At 42.2% G+C, this 14,797-nt stretch overlaps 1 protein-coding gene across 4 annotated transcripts in view; it reads left to right on the top strand.

The window, feature by feature from the left end:
- Positions 1 to 14,797, top strand: part of ANKS1B (ankyrin repeat and sterile alpha motif domain containing 1B) — a 32,793-nt gene that overhangs the window by 775 nt on the left and 17,221 nt on the right. The gene's annotated exons all lie outside the window — the stretch shown is intronic.

Here is a 14,797-nt window from a genome sequence, read left to right as displayed (position 1 = left end):
GTGGTATATATATATATATAGATATATATATATGAATGTATGTATATATGGTTTTATGTATGCTGATATATATGGGAAGCCATTGAGTGTAACGTGAATCGGAAGGCCTCTGGTTACATCCTCCGTTACACACAACGATGAACGAGGAGCTCTGCTTCTCTCCGAGTCTATAAATAAATACTCAGTTGACTTAGAATCCCATTAAGGGGCCTAATGCTCGCTCCGTGTACCTCGGGGTACTCGGCGGACGGGCACACGTATGTAAATAGTGAATAGAGGCGATGGTACATGGCATAACGAGGCGAGACGTGACAGAGAGATGAGAATACAGAATATTGATTCTCAACAAAGGTTTCATGACTTCGTAACCAGGGACGGGGAGCCGACGTGATGTGTGGGCTGGCTGAGGGTTATGGGAATTGCAGTTCCCATCAACTGGATTGCCAGAAGCTTGCCGAATGTGCATTCCAGAGGTTTAGACTTATCCTGGAGTAGATACGGCGCAGACAGGGGGTCTTATGGAATAATGGACCCCCCCCCATTGTACGGCATATTGTGGATGTTTATGCTGGAATTATGTACGTTATGCTGCTGATCCCAGGTGTAATATTAATGTAATCCATCATTGTGATCACATAACACGCAACCAATGATTTATTCAATGTTTTACGCTACAAGCAGAGCTGATTCAATTCTCGTTGCTCTCTTTAAGCCCTGGCTTTCAGCAGAGGTGGCTTATTTAATGTGCCTTTATGTAATAATAATAATAATAATATTAATAATCAAAATAATAATTTAAAAAACCTAATAATAATTATACACTTATATATAAAAAAATAAAAATAACATAGTAATATAATTATTTATATTATATATATATATATATATATATATATATATACAGTATACACTATATATTTAGTATATATACACATAATAATACTGTTTCCATATATAAAGCCATGTTTGATAGGTGCGAATAAAACGCACAATTTCTTTATTAAGAATTATTTAATCTCAACATTTTAAATCTGAGAATTTGTGCTTCTAGTAATATTTCTAGCAGACACCAAACAAAATACAGTTTTTTGAATAACTAAAGTGTATGAATACGAACCCCCCCCCCGAATCATGTATAGAAGTTCTTTATGTAGTGATGGAACGTTGCCAGCCTTTTGTTATTTAATATATAACTGTGACTTAACACCCACAATTAATATAATACATTAAATATAATATGGAAAATAATGCAGTAAATATAATATTATTAGATTTAATGTATATGTCCCCACAGCCGGTATAAGATGTCTCACCCCAAAAGTGTCACCAACAAGTTTTCCGCACCCGGTCACACAATGTCTTGACTTAAACAAGCCGATGCACATTTGCCCCGTGCGGCGGGGGAGGGTTTTTGCAGACTGCAGCATTGTGTATATGTATACCTCTAGGACTATACGAGTGCATCAGCCAAGCCACCTCTAAATGACCTCTCGCATTAAGGCAACGTAGCCCGGATTTCACACTTGCACTTGGCTGCACATCGGCGAGACGCACAAAGCTCGGTGCAGCTCTTCGTTGGCTTTGTATGGATATTAAGTTGAATGAAGTCGATCTGTGATGGTTGGGCTTGTGTCTCTGTTGGCGCAGCGTGGGACCATGACCTCTTTAGAAGCATAATGTATTACATCTGTATTTTGGGTTAATTTGTAAAATGTGGCACATTGTATTATGGCTAGGGGTAGGGTTTCATTATTATTTCTCCCCAACACCTTTTGCAGCAGTGTGCAGTAGGATGTGTATGCAATCTTTGCTCTGTACAACTTGCGACTTCCCTTTCTCTGGTGTATGGGTCACCTACAGTCTTTGGACTCTTGTTGGGCCATAACGTCCAGCACCCTCAGCCGGCTGTTGTCATAGGGTGGTCATGGGGTTGATGTGTCATTTTGGGTGCCTTGCAGGATAGCGGCACAGCCATGTGTATCAGCAGCATGTGTCCCCAAATCCTAGGTTCCTATCCCAGGGATAGACATCAAAATGAGATTTTGCGTCATGCCTCAGAACACACCAATCCCATTGGGCATTGCTCAGTTTCAGTAAAAATTGGGGCACTTATTATTGCAGCAGTAGAAAAAGGGACTGTCGTCACAAAATCAGGATTGTTAACCAATATTCATGGGCCACTCACCCCATTCAGAAACCTATCCAAGAAAATGGCAATACTTTGATACTCTGGTGAAGGACCTCTGAGTCTTGGGTTAAGAATGTTAAGACCTTCTCTAACCCTGTTGCCCATTTATTTTCATAGATTGTATATTTCCATTCTGTCCCGTTTCACATTCGTCGGGCAGTTGGCTTGGAAACCGCAGCGCTTCCTTAGAACTCCTCAGCGATGGTGAAGTGCTTGGTCCTCCAATGGTGGCCACCAACTTTTAATTGAATAGTTGAACTCCCTGAATTCTCTGCAAACCATTGAACCTGACCCTAGAAGTTGGGTTTTGTAATCTAACAGGAGCCGGAGTTCTGCTGAGGAACGTCTCATAAGATACCAAGTAGACCAAGTTGACCTTCAAGCCGAAAACAGTCCCATGCATACATCAACTGGTACACCCAACCCTGAAAGAGTCCATCATGGAGAAATCGGTCAACGGAGTACCTGTGAGATTTTCAAAATTCTTCCAAAAAAATGTGTTGATTAAGCCAACCAAATGTCCCCAGCCATAGAATGGTGATAGGCTGAAATCTTTATTGCTATAGCAGCAGGAAAAACTTGCGAACTGTTCCCCCATCTATGGAAATAAATACTTTGAGTTTTTTTTTACTTAACGTAATAGAGCACTTAATTAAGATCTTATGTAGGTGGCTCAGCACCTTTAAGGTGATCTTAATACATTTACAATGACATGTGAAAAATAATAGTTCATACCTTTTTGCAGTTTACTCTAAATCACAGAAAAATACAATAGAGATGACTCAGGTTTTAATGGAACTCTTACCTAACTGAGAAATAATTCAGCTGTGGTTGCTAAATTCTATATCCCGTGTGCTAAATCTTTCATGGCCAACCTTATTCAGAGAAGCGATTTCACATGGAGCAGAACATGAAGAAAAAGTAGACTTTGACATAAAATGACCTCATGCTCCAACACTTTATTTCCCCAGGAGACCTCCAAGTCAAAAGATTTTTTTTTTTTTTTACCGGCCATAAAATCTAATGTTTCTGTAGACCATCTTGTCTTTCGTTCCTGAGTTATAACCTCCGACTGGGTCTATTTTATTTTTCCGATAACACAGCGTGACATAAGGGATTTTAGATCATCTTCCTATGAAGTATCCACACTGGGGTGAATCTTTTAAGTTGACTTATAACCAATATTTATTTTTATTTTATTTATTTTCATTTTATTTTTTATTATTTTTTTTTTAGGCTGGAGGCCATCGATAAATCAAAAAATTCACCATTTGGGTACATATACCATTATAAATTAATTTTAATTTGTATAAAAAGTCTTTAGTTGAGGTTATTACCTTTTTATTGGGTCAACATAGAAAAAGATGTAAAGTTATATAAGTTACCAGGACCTCAGACATCTCTTCTTCAGCTTGAATAGGGAGAGACCTCTGAGGATCTGAAAGCTTATGGTAAAGGTATCATCATTTTCTCTTGGGCTACTATGGCTATAGCCATATTTTCTTATCTCAAGCAAAGCTGGTACTTATAAAACAATATAATAATTAATATTGAGAAGAAGCCTGGACTGAATTTTCCATCAGGCTTGTGGAACGTCATTTTTTCCCCCCGTTGGGTTTGAGGTGAGACCCAAGAACATGTTCTCGTAGTATTGACCGCAATACCGAAATAGATCATGATCTCCCAGGCGATGTGAGGATCTGTCTGTTGATTGGTTGATGCGTTCTGCACAAGTTGGGTCTTCTGATTGGCTTATAGTGTTACTTGAAGGTCAAAGGAAGGTTATTCGTTCTTGTCTGGTAAGGGGAGACATGTGACATTCATAGACTGCAGTGCTTCTGGAGAGTCTCATCATATGACATCAACGTGTTAGTATTATGTGTGTTTGAACACATCTCCCAGCATGTGATAAATGATATAATATATGATAGATATATATATATAGGACGGGGGTCTATTCAAACCCATGTGCGAAGCCCGAAAAACATTTCCATCGGTTTCCCTTTATTATGTCTACCCGTAGCTTTAAAAATCAGACTTCTCTCTTTGTTAAAAAAAAATCACTTTTAAGTGTTTGATATCTCGGGAATTACTTTTTGGTGTAAGAAAAGTTGCCTAATATCCACGTGGGTAGCGGGCACCCCGCCCCCCCCCGTACAGTGGGTGTATAATGCGATGCATAACGCGGAGACTGGTAAATATGCAAAATTTTGCTCTCTTTAAATGTACAGACAGACTCTCCCAGACTCGCAGAGAACTGAATTGGGATATAAATAGATCCCTGTACCAAGTCTGAGTCACGAAAAATTCAGCTTTTTACATTTTTTTTGCTGGAGGTTACTTGGTGAAAGTGCTGATATTTCTACGTAGCGAAGGGGGTGGTGTATGGAGTTTTTTTGGATGTTCCTATTACTTGAAGTTGTTGGTGAAAAATAACCAAATGCTATGCTGTGGGGGATAACATCTTTAAAAGTGAATTATAAATGTAGACTAATATGATTTCTACATCTATCTATCTATCTATCCATCCATCCATCATCTATCTATCTATCTATCTATCTATCTATCTATCTATCTATCTATCTATCTATCTATCTATCCACCCATCTATCTATCCATCTTTCTATCTATCTATCTATCTATCTATCTATCTATCTATCTATCTATCTATCTATCTATCTATCCATCCATCCATCTATCTATCTATCTATCTATCTATCTATCTATCTATCTATCTATCTGTCTGTCTGTCTGTCTATCTATCTATCTATCTATCTATCTATCTATCTATCTATCTATCTATCTGTCTGTCTGTCTGTCTATCATTTAGAGTGTAGTGAGGTAGTGAGCAATCTTCTATGGTATTGAATCTGATTGACTTCTTGGCACAAGGTTTGACCCGGGGTCTCCGGGTGAAGCACTGCTTCCTTGGGTCTCCGTGCCACCTCCCTTTTTCTCTCTGCCAGGGACTAGCCCCACCCCTCATCTGTGTAACCACGCCTCTCATGTGTGGCTAGCCCCACCCCTTGTGAAGCCACTCCCTCACGAGAATGAGAGTTTTGAGGCGTCTACCCTAGAAAGTTACCAGGTATGATTACAGGACACAACAGGCCCGTGTCGCCCTACCCAGCCAGGCCCAGGAATCTGTTCACTAATAGCCAAAGTAACTACTTTACTACAGGAGCACCCACTGACATCACCAGAACCACCCACTGACGTCAGCGGGACCACCTGCATCCAGAGAGTTACCAGGTATGGATGGTTCCTCCGTGGCTATCCCACTGTCCCACTTTTGCGGGCAGTGGGGGTCATGGTTGGATTGAGGAGATCCTCTGATGTCCCCTCACTGGCCCAGGGAGCTGTAATATCAAAAGAGGTCTGTGCTGTTCCTTTGCAGTTCTCGAGATGTTCTAAAGCTGAGCACCACAAGCTGGCTCTTCAGATAAGGTGGGTCGGTAGTCCTGCCCTGGCCCTTGCCCTGTACTCTCTCAGCTCTGGCCCCAACCCTACCTGCCTCCAACCATACAAACCCAACAAAGGTGTTCTTGGACTTGGACACCTGAAATGTTAGGGAGTACGCGCATCCACTTTTCTGAATAACTAAAAATGTTGGGTTTTATGGATTGTAATGCTGTCGGATTCCCAATATTTAGTACATATTTCCTGAAAGCAGCACATTCTGACATTTCTCCATCGAATATCATCCTCCTAAACACATCATTTCCCCGTTTAGTATCCTGCTTTTTTTGACATTTTCCCTTGGATATTTCTGACATTTCCTTAACTTTCTCTCTTCCAAGGTTATAAATCTCACAGGAATTCCGCTGAATGACATTGTAGGGAAGCGAGAGCGAGGACTGTTCTTTCTGATTTTGTGTTGTTGGATCTGACGCGTCTCCCAATCGAGTGCATTAATTGGGTGCAATTAAAGAGATTTTCATTAAGTTAATACCCAGGTTTAAATAGATTTAACCGAGATCAGAAGAAATCAAATTATCTTACATCATTGAGGCGTGCGTTCCGTTTCAGTGTTCCGGTATTTTGGGTGTTAAGGTTACTTGGTTATTAACCTGGAGGTATGAAAATAGGGGTGGCATGGGTCTTGTTTTTACCCCATATCACTTGGGGACCTGTGGCTTTTTTTTTGCCCTGGTGAGCCAGTGTTTGGAAGCCAATAGACGTCTCTACGGCTTGCCAGATATGTTTAAAAGTCTTTGCGTCAAACTTAAGCTGGTATCTAGAAGTAAGTGGGAAGGGAGATTAAATTTATGTGAATAATTAAATGCAGCTCAAATAACTGAGTAGAATTTTTTTTTTAAAAAAAACACTATATATAGTGAAAGGCGTGCAAACAAAATAAAGATAAATCTTAAAATAAATAAAATAAAAAAACAGTTCTTAAAAACACTTTTTATATTTTTATTTAATTTATCTTATTGTGAGATTTATTTATCGTATCTATCGCTTTAGAGACTGTCGGATCTGACACTTTCCGTCGCCCGCCGCGGTAGAAGTGGACAGGAAGAGAGGCAGAGATTTTTCTATCATTTTTAATTTAAAATAACTTTGTGTCCTTTCAGCCTGACAGCTGTTTCTTGGTACAACATTGTGTCTTGTTGATGAGCCATTAGAGTTTCTTTGTGAGTCAAGCTGGAAGCAGACAGCGTCCCGAACACCTCTTGACTGCAGCTCTTTGGTAGTTAAAGATTAGAATTTTTTTTTTAAGAGAGAATAATCCGGTTCTTAAAACCCCCGGCTTGGTAGGAGACCGTGATTTATATATGGAAAACCAAAACAGACTGACAATTGTCTGTTTCGCTGATCAGGCTATAATACCCTCCTTGGCATCCGGTCCTTTTATTTGCTTGACTTCTCTTTGACGCTCTGCTAACATGGATTTGTCACATTTCCCAACCTTACCTTCTGTATATTCGGTTAAAAACCGATAAAACAGTGTTTTATGGGGACAGCATGTTCTACGTGATTATTCCTCCTTCCTGTTGTTAAGTTACTGATTGTTGCTGATTGGTCCAGGCTGCTTTTGGTTAATTCAGGACTGGAATTGAATGAATTCACGACGCTTCCTCGGTCTCACCAAGATCTAAACTAAATGTCTTCAAAACAATTGTTTTAATAGACGAATTCATGGACGCTATCAGCCATCAGCCCCCCCCCCATGCGTGGGGCATTATCTGAGCTGACATGTCCCATTGGGGCCAGGAGCTGTCTGCACCAGCAATACTGAATGTTACGATAGCATCCAGAAGTAGTTATGTGCAGCTAGGATCTTTTGGCGGTAGGTCTATTGATGCAAAACCATAGTCCAGTTGACCAAGACCTTTAACATGAGTCTTCCCAATGGAAAACTCGACCAAACATCAACAGCATGAGTATTAGCGTTCCACCTTGACTATCTGTTCTGGCATGATTATTCCTCCTTAGTAAGTTATCTCTCTCCTAGTGAAGTTGCTGATTGTTGTTGATTGGTTCAGGCTGCTTTTGTACGGGCGGAGTTTGGACTGATTAGATAATACACATTGTATCGCTCTCTGGTTACGGAGCTCGGCTACTATCTTGCGGTAAAATTGCCAAGCAGGTCCTCTTTAAGGCTGGTGTTTCGGATCAATGATGTCATAAAACATTTCCTACAGTTTTTCGTTTGGTGGATTTGCAGCATCGCTCAGGGGCCTCGGTTTAGTAGATGAGTTACGACATAGCATGCTCTAATAATATATTTGGATATGTATTGCTCCAGAGAACTCTGATTAGTGACACTTCAAGTTTGGCAGGCAGCCTTAACCTAGTTTTTAGAGCAAATCTACATATAGACAAATTTGCTCTCCATTTTTACCCATCATCCTCTGCTTCGCTGCAGACGTCTTCTGAATAGGGATTAGTGATTCAGCGAAGATTGGCGTTACGCAGATAAGCTGCAGGAAGTCCGACTCTGCGGGCTCCGTAATATGGGATTTAGAATCACAAGAACCATGCAATCACCAAGCGACGTCTTTCCTTTTTTTTGTGCCGTAACGATGTGATTAGAATGTTTGGTGTGAAGAAAACATCAGACAGCGGCAAGAATATTTCATCCACTGAAAAGTGTTTGGACCTTTTTACAGGCCAGAGTGTCTTCTCACGGTCCACCTCAAAGGAGTTGCAATACGACAGTAATGGGTTAATATTGTGAAACGCGTCAGGGTCAGCTCATTCCATTCCCATGTAGGACAGCAGAGCACTTTGTGGATGCTAGCCTATTAATTTGAGACAATAGCATGTACTGAACGTCGCCGGTATACGTCTTGATTTTATTTTGGTCTTAGAGGGACACTCCAGAGTCCCATGTAGCCTCCTAAAGAATGCATGTTAAGGTACTTTAAGACTCCTCCATGGCTCTACTGATAGGCTGCTTGGGGCAGCCATTCGCCGGCAGGAAAGTGTTCCCATCGAAACCAGTGAGAGTGCTTTCTGATCATGTCTCGTTAGATTCCCCCCCAGGACGCTGGCCAAGCTAGAGCGGAACCTGGCCGGTGGGGAGTTTATCAAGGGGCATATGTTGGTCAAACATATGTCTTGCAAGCCGGATAGCTGAGGAGGGCAGAGGGAGGGTAAATGCATATGGGGGGAGACATCATAAATATTTAAAGGGACCACCTAGCTATCAAAAGGAATGGCTGGAGTAGTGTCACTTTAATGAGGCATCATGGGAACTTATTTCTCGTCCTCCATGGACTGTTCCCCCGTTCCTGGCAAATAGGAACCATGACATGTTTTTGTTACTGTTTACGTACAACTCTGTTGGGGACGCTCCAGACATCATCAGCTAACAAGATCCCTGTGCACATGCGTAGAAAAGACTTCTGTTAATTTCAGTGGTGTGAAAACGGGACTAGTGAGGGGGCATTGGGCTGCAGCCCTGGAGCTGCAGCTTCTCCTACAGGTGAGTCAATTGAGATTACCGGTTATGTATTAAAGTATCAGTGACGAGGCTGTATGGGACACCGGAGAGAACGTCATTGTTTTGCTTTTCACCGCTTACCCGAAAGGGACGGGCCTACTAGAAGCGCAGGTGACTGCAGGATTCCGGGGAAGCGGTTGGCAATTACGTAAAGTGAGGAAAGATGGAAGGGGTGGACAGTGTGAGATTTGAAAGCGAGATTGTGTGGGAGAAAATAACGGGAAGCAATATCTGCCTGCAGGGATGAGTCACACGGAGTGGCAGCTTTCAGACTTACGTATGGATCGCTGATATAAAATGTTACCAAATCATTCTTTAAAGATGATGGATGCGTTGATTGATATATATTAGTCTTTATCCAACCATGTGAAGAACGACTAGAGAAAAATGCCAAAGGGTCTAGACTGTAAGCTCTTTGAGCAGGGCCCTCCTCACCTGTTGTCTGTAAGTCAAATTGTTATGTTACCTACTCCTTGTTATGTCCTGTCTACCCGTTGTACAGCGCTATGTTTATTTTAATTGTTTAAAACGGTTCTAGTTTTTGCATAATATGTTTTCAGGCAGCTAGACATTAACCATTTGTTATCTGAGCCCAATCGACTAGACAAACACCCCGACTCCTTATCATACTGTTTGTGGGAAACAATAGAATGGCTCAGTGTTAATTACCAAGTCAGACTAATGAAAGTCTATGGAGGAACGGACTTCATTAGCATTGCCAAAAAGCATCAGCTCAGTGTGGTGTTTGACCAGGGAAAGTCACCCCACATATCACATGACTGACAACAATGGCGGCCTCCAGGTCTGCAGAGTTTAAAATGAGGTAAAAGCCATGGGACTTGCCTTTTAAATTCCAGAGAGATGGGCCACAAACATTTTTGATGGCCCTAGTATACCCACAAGCTTATGTGCCCATTACTTTGTCCTCCGAGATAAATCCATGCTGGATGGTCCAGGACCTGCTCGATGAACGTGCCGGTGACCACAGTGCCTGATTTTAATACCTGGCAGAATTACTTTTTCTTAACAAACTTGGTTATGGAGACATCTTTGATCAAAAAAAAGTTACCGTTTTGTGGCTTTTTACCTTTTTAATTGTTTTCTATGAGTCTCCTGTAGCGTTGGATTTTGATTGAAGGTCACACAGTGGTCCCATCTGACTATATCACGCTGCGTGTATTGCAAAAAGAAGTTCCAAAGATAGAATATTACTGTCATTGTGTCATAAATGTCCCTCAGGGCTTCTCTTGATAACAGTGGTCAAATTACACATCCTTTTGCCCTTCATTCCCTTGGCCGCCTGTTCCTTTACCTGCATACGCATCGCTGACATTTTATCTCTTGGGCTATTAAGAGAAGCGTCGTGTTATTTTTCAACGGAAAATTACTAAAACCTACATTTTGAGTGTTTGTTCCATGCTATTAAATGACATTTCCGAGAGAAACACAGAACTGACCTTGGCTCCTTCCCGTTTTTTGTGATGTCAATGTAGATATGATGCGGGGAATGCACTGGTGGGTTTTTGAGTGTGTGCTTCAAGTACATATGCATGCGCAGACATCTGTAACGTGTAGGCGCGGTTATCCGGCTTTCCTGATTGACAAGGTTTGTTCAGCCAACATGATGGTTCCAGAGGGTAAGAGCTAATTCAAAACTCCTCAAGGAAATGCTATTGTGAAGTCAACAGAGAAAGGGGCAAATTATTCTTGTTTTTCTAGTGCAGGGGTGTCCAACCTGCGGCCCTCCAGCTGTTGCAGGACTACATCTCCCATAATGCTCTTTCAGCTAAGGGGCTGGCTGAGGAGTATGGGAGATGTAGCCCTGCAGCAGCAGGAGGGCCGCAGGTTGGACACACCTGTTCTAGTGGGATCAAGAGGTGGCTTGAGTGCTCCTTTGCAAACCAATTTAGGGGAGCAGGCCCTGTGCCCCTGACAGTGGGTCCTTGAGGAGTCCCTCTAGAGGAGATGTATCAAGGAAGACTGACTTGGCCGGTCTCATGAACCAGCTTGGCAAGACTTGGCCCACCACGTCTTGTGACTCTTGGTACAGCTGGACGACCCACCTCTAAATATCCATAACCAACCACTTCACTGAGCAGCTGCTCCTTTAAGACCTAGTTGAGTAAGCATGCAGAATACCGTTCAAAACGCAAATCTAAGCAAATCTGAGACATTATGTAAAATGAAGAAGGAGCTGGTGCTTGCTTACTGAAGAACGGGAACAATTTATGGAAGGCCATGGAGAATTTATCCTGACGTATATTATTCAAGAATTAAACCTCCGTAAGATTCCTGCCCCTGTCAGCTCTTTGAGGATATTTTCGCATTATCTTTCCACCGGTTTATAGATTCTTGTGTCTGGCTACCGGTGGCCACCATTGTTATTTTAAAGAGGTACTTTCAGGACATCAGATGTCTATAAGTGTCCAGGTCAATCATGACTCCAGGAATCCCTCGGAAAGTCGATCTCCTACTTCAACTGCCCAGGACGGTGCTGCGAAAGCCTTGATCAAGGACAAAATCCTCGTTATCTTTTTCTTTTTTTTTTCTTTTATTGTTGTTAAAATGACAGATGAAGCTTAGACCTCCCTGGGATCGCGTCCAAATATCACATATGTTTACGCTTTATCTTTTAACTTGTGCCTCCACGTTCTGGGAATGAGCTCTTACATAGATTAGACCTAAATTAAAAATGCGCGGAACGAGCCAAAAAACACCATAAAAGGGTTTTACATGCGTGTCTCTTACGTTTTTATGAGCGAAGGTGATTTAGAAGGACCGGATACGTGCAAAAAGCTTCCGAAGGTCTTCAGTGTTATTGAGCGAGGGATCCTTTTAAGACTTGGTAGAAGAACAGACATTCTCCTCTAGACAGATGTCTGCACGCATGTTTAATCAATCATGCACATATAATAGCAAATTTCATAAAAGGCTGCTTCCCAGGGGTTCAGACAATTGGGACACCGTTAGGAACTGCGATAAACGCGAGGGACGAAGGGCTGGGGAAAGTAAGAAAGAAAGAGAGAGAATCAAAAAAGTTAGGGGGGAGAGGGGGGAAAATATGAGGGATGGGGCTGAAATATTCCTTAATGCCTGGGTTCACCGTTGTCCCTAAACCCGGAAATAAGTGGTCCTTACCTTTAAATTGGGAGCGCTTCCCCGCCACTTATCGGTGGTGCAAATTGTCAGGTGTTCTGCTGCAGCACTGGAGCTGCAGCTTCTACTTAAGACGTATTAAAAAAAATAAAAAAATTCAAGAATGGATATTAAAGAACTCAGAAAGTACGTTAATATGCATTTTTCTTTGGAGCGGCTCCCCGGGACATTAAACTGTCCTTTTTAAACATTGCACATGTCATAGTTCGCATGGAAGGATAAGGCTGTATATGGCACATCTGCCATGATGTAACTTGAGATTAGGTCTAAATTGCAGACATGCCGTAAATGTGAAAATAAATGAAATAAATTAAGTTTATAGGCTTTTATGAGTTCACCAAAACCCCCCCAGAAAAGAACAAAACCCATCTCCAGTTTACTTTTAACATTAAATGTTATTTTACAGCTACCGGTCGTAATTGGTATCAAAGAAAGTAATGCCAGAGCGCGGCAATAGTTGATGACATGATATTCCATTTTATTTATAGAGCGCCGGCAGATTCCGACGCGCTGTGTTAATTACCCCGAAGACGAATGTTTTTCTGGATAGTCTGAATTTTTTTTTCCCAAATAGTCTTCTCATTACCCAGCTCAACGCGGCTTAATTGGCTTCGATGCGTCTCCTGCGTCGGAGACGCTTTCTAGGTGGATGTTATGATTCATGAAGCGGTCAGATCTAATTTAATAAGAAGGATACAAGATTGTCTTGTTTTCGGCCGTGGCTTACATGATTTGTATTAATACCGTCCACTTGTTTAATGGTAGCGATGTCGGTTATGAACATGGCGGCCGGGGGGGGGGGCATGATCAGAGGGGTGTCAGGGTGATCAGGGAAGTCTGAGCCGAGTCTTAGACTGGAACGTTGAGATGTGCGTAGTTGCCAACAGTTCTCATGATCAGGATAGTCCTGACATAAACACCAAAGGAGGTCAAGAAGGGTTTGTTTTTTTTGTGCTCGAATAAGTCATGACATCACTTGCATGATGTCATCGGAAATGTAAGTTGTGTCTTTACTGGAGAATGTATTCCTGGTGGAATGTGGGAAGAGGCAGGGATCCTGGCACTACCAAGGAGGAGCGCGGGGAATTCAGGGCAGATAAGCTTCGATGTCGTAAAAGACCCCCCCTATGTGTAAACCAAGCACCTCGCTGGTACCCCCATTAAACAGAACAAAAGCTATTCGAGTGAATTTAGTGACGCTAAAAGCAGTGTAGGTGACAGCCCCCCCTTACAACGACAGCCAATTACTCCTTCTAAATGGGCATGGGCACTTAGCAGCCCTGTTGTCACCGTGCCAAGGGCCAGTGCCAAGCTCGCCGCCTCCCCGCGAGCCCTGCCACTTCTAAATCAGTCGCCGCTCGTGTTTGTCTAAAGGCGTTTTACAAATACATGCCAACAATGGCACTGATTTTACAAACTCTTCATACAGGAAGGAGTGACGTTCTATCGATTAATGTTACATTCTGTCTATACGGGTTTTTCGGTGTATTTTGTGACGTGATTGCAGTCAATGCCCCAATCACTTAGAATAAGAGGCACGGCCTCTAGAAATGATTGCGGTGTCTGGAAGGAACGGGAATGTGATATATTGATCGGTGCATTAGTAGGAGAGCTGATTATACTTGGTGATTCCTTTAGTAGACAGACAGACGGACGTTATTTATAGAAAAAGTACGCGAGATGTATGTTTAAGCTTTTGTCTGAATCGTTGGTCAAGATCTTCTGGGCTTCCTACGTCTTGAGTTCTACAAGACGGGCGCCTAATGAGGTATGCATATGCACGGCGGATGGCTGGATATGACATATTTTTATGCTCACACAGCATATCCAGCCGGTGACCGCACACTATACCAGACCAGGTGTGGATGGAGTGATGTTGGGGAAGCAGCCCAGTGTGCCAGATGGCCGGTCTGGAAGGACCTTCCATTATACCTCTCTCCTATCTCTCGAGTGATGCACGTACCTGGGAAACGTCCTTGGATAGGCTACCCAGAGCTCTGTTCCTTCTTGGGGGTAGCATTGTGCATGGGTGGGCTAACCATGTGTAATGGCAGTGGTGAGATAACCTTTGGCGGGAGGGAACTGGGCAAGGAGTAGGCAGAACATTGGCATGCAGTGTGTATGGCCAGATGCTGCATTCCTGCCCCGAGAAAGAATAAATGAACCCAGAGACCCAGGGAAGCAGTACCGGTGACCGGAGACTCCGAGTCAAACCCAGAGAGCTGTGAGATACATATAAATTCCACTTACTATAGCGCCTGCTCAGATGTTAGATTACAATATACGTTTACTGAATGAACCTTTTCCATAGCAAAGTTACAAAATGTAAAAAAGATACAGAATGAATAACCAACCAAGATGAAGAGGCCCGGTGCATGATGGGAAATATTTAACAAACAAAAAAATTACGTTACAATAGTTTTTTTTAAGCCACAACATACAAAGAATATCTTTATGCAATGCGGATGAATGTACAGTCTGTTTAGATGGAATGTTTG

Source organism: Spea bombifrons, chromosome 4 (assembly GCF_027358695.1).
Source record: "Spea bombifrons isolate aSpeBom1 chromosome 4, aSpeBom1.2.pri, whole genome shotgun sequence".
Taxonomy (NCBI): Eukaryota; Metazoa; Chordata; class Amphibia; order Anura; family Pelobatidae; genus Spea; species Spea bombifrons.
Note: the sequence above shows the minus strand (reverse complement) of the source record. Positions and strands in the feature narration are given on the sequence as shown.